The sequence below is a fragment of the Mandrillus leucophaeus genome, unplaced genomic scaffold, assembly GCF_000951045.1.
Source record: "Mandrillus leucophaeus isolate KB7577 unplaced genomic scaffold, Mleu.le_1.0 Scaffold111, whole genome shotgun sequence".
NCBI classification, from domain to species: domain Eukaryota; kingdom Metazoa; phylum Chordata; class Mammalia; order Primates; family Cercopithecidae; genus Mandrillus; species Mandrillus leucophaeus.
In genome coordinates this window covers 3,399,380-3,401,991 of record NW_012099321.1, presented here as the reverse complement: position 1 = coordinate 3,401,991, position 2,612 = coordinate 3,399,380, and the positions used below count along the sequence as shown (strand labels likewise).

The window sequence follows — 2,612 nt, the reverse complement described above, 5'->3', positions numbered from 1 at the left end:
GGTCTAACGGCCAGGAAGAGTTTCGAGTGTCCGTGGCGGAAAGGGCTTCGAGGCGGCCCCTGATGTATGGGGCGGGAAAGTTGGCCTGATCCTCGTGATACGCTGCAGACCCTACTAGTGCGCCAGGGTCGTGTAGGGGACCACCGGACACAGGGACGCCGCGGTCCTGAGATCAGCGGAGTAGGGCGGAGGGCGCAGTCGCCCCGCTCCTTGCCTCTGTTTCTGGGTGCTGAGAACGGGTGTCACTGACTTTTGCCAGGAAAAAAGGCTTTGGCCCCTCCTCCGTGCATTTATTATGATTTAGAGGTTACCAAAAAGGTAGCCCTAAAAAATGTGGTGTTGGCGCCTGGGTCAGAGCTACTCAGGAGGCTGAGGCTGGAGGGTCGCCGGAGCCCACTGGTGCAGGTTGCATGAACCCAGATGGCGCCACTGCACTCCAGCCTGGGTAACACTGCGCCACTAGTCTCTAAACAAACAGTAAAAAATATATATATATGTATGTATGTATGTAAAATGTATATTTAGTGGCAACCTTAACAGGATTTAAAAGATGCCAGGGAGGTTGGAGATGAGATACTGCTGTCCAAACAGGCAGACATAACTGAGGTGAAAAGTTGAAAGGGGCTGGGCGCAGTGGCTCACGCCTGTAATCCCAACACTTTGGGAGGCCAGGAGTTAAAGACCAGCCTGGCCAACATGGTGAAATGCCATCTCTACTAAAAATATAAAAATTAGCCAGGGGTGGTGGCTCACGCCTGTAATTCCAGCTGCTTGGGAGGCTGAGGTGGGAGGATCACTTGAACCCGGGAGGCAGAGGTTGCAGTGAGCCAAGATCACAGCCACTGCACTCCAGCCTGGGCAACAGAGGGAGACTCCATCTCAAAAAAAGAAAAAGAGAAATTTCCCGCAGTCATGAGGTCGAGTACAGGCCCTGTCCGACTCTCCTTAGTATTTCATTTTAATACCTTTTGGTATTAAAAATATATATATTTTCCTATTTTCTAACTAGATTATAGGGCAACGATTTCGGGAATTTTTTTTTTTCAGTTTTTTTTTTTTTTTTTTTTTAGACGGAGTCTCACTGTGTCGCCCGGATGGAGTGCAGTGGCGCAATCTCGGCTCACCGCAACCTCCGCCTCCCGCGTTCAAGCGATTCTCCTGCCTCAGCCTCCCTAGTAGCTGGGATTATAGGCATGCGCCACCACGCCTAGCTAATTTTTGTATTTTTGGTAGCGATGGGGTTTCACCCTGTTGGCCAGGATGGTCTCGATTTCTTGACCTCGTGATCCGCCCGCCTCGGCCTCCCAAAGTGCTGGGATTACAGGCATGAGCCACCTTGCCCGGCCTATTTCAGCTTTGTTCTTTCTTCAGAAACAGAAAAAGAAAACAAATTTTTATAACACATTTTTTTCTCTCTACAAATTAACAGTCACACACAAATATCCCCAACACCTTCCCTTCAAATTTATTACACTTAGAATAGTTTCTGTAAGGCCGGGTACGGTGGCTCACGCCTGTAATCTCAGCACTTTGGGAGGCCCAGGCAGTACGATTTAGCAAGGGGTGGAGCTAAAATCACTAACCCGCACAGTGTGACTTCAGAGCCTGCACCTAAGTAACTTGCCTAAAATCAGTCAGGTAAGTGACAGAACTGGAACTTTAATTTAGGTTCTCTATCTTCAAATCCTGTTGTAGCCTCTATACCAGCTGTTCTCAAATTTGGAGGGCTGTCTCAAAAAAAAAAAAAAAAAGTGGATTGCAATGTGTAGTTTGAAAATATATCAGTAAACTTTTCATATTCTGATACTATTAAAATCCATTGGTCTGTCTTGCAGTTTATTTTTGTTGTTTTGAGTAAAGTGAAAGCAAGTTTATTAAGAAAGTAAAGGAATAAAAGAATGGCCACTCCATAGGCAGAACAGCCTATCCTGCACTTTGAATGGATCTTTTTACCCATGTGTGACTTAAGCCATCATGTATTGGTCATTTGGGAAATATCAGTTCACTGAGCTATGCAGATCTTCCAAATGTTAATATATTTTATTATACTTTTTTTTTTTAAATTACTGATCTCATCAGAAAAGTCTTTAATATTGGTAAGCTGTCAAGCCCGGAGTAGCAGGTACAAGTTTTCCAATATTCTGCTTTTTCTTGACAGGTCAAATTTTATTATTGGCAACAAATGATAAATTGTCTTCCTTGAAATGGCAAGTCTCCTTTGTTTTCAAGTAAAGTTCTGCTAAATACTTACATACAAATAGCCATAGTTTGTCCCTTGTACTTTCAAATAAAAATGATGTTGCATGAAAAAAGAGCATCTAGTTCAGCTTCCAATTCAAATAGTCACTCAAGTTCTTTTTCTTCAAGACACCACCATCTTACTTTTGGTATGCAACAAAATGGTTGTATGGGCCACAGTGGCTCATGCCTGTAATCAAGCACTTTGGGAGGCTGAGGTTGGCGGATTGCATGAGTCCAGAAGTTTGAGACCATCCTGAGCAACATGACGAAACCCATCTCTTAAAAAAAAAAAAAAAAAAATTGGCCGGGCGCGGTGGCTCAAGCCTGTAATCCCAGCACTTTGGGAGGCCGAGACGGGCGGATCACGAGGT

At 44.8% G+C, this 2,612-nt stretch overlaps 1 protein-coding gene across 1 annotated transcript in view; it reads right to left on the bottom strand.

Moving 5' to 3' along the window:
• The window catches only part of DDHD2 (DDHD domain containing 2), a 45,653-nt gene that overhangs the window by 37,124 nt on the left and 5,917 nt on the right, over positions 1-2,612 (bottom strand). The gene's annotated exons all lie outside the window — the stretch shown is intronic.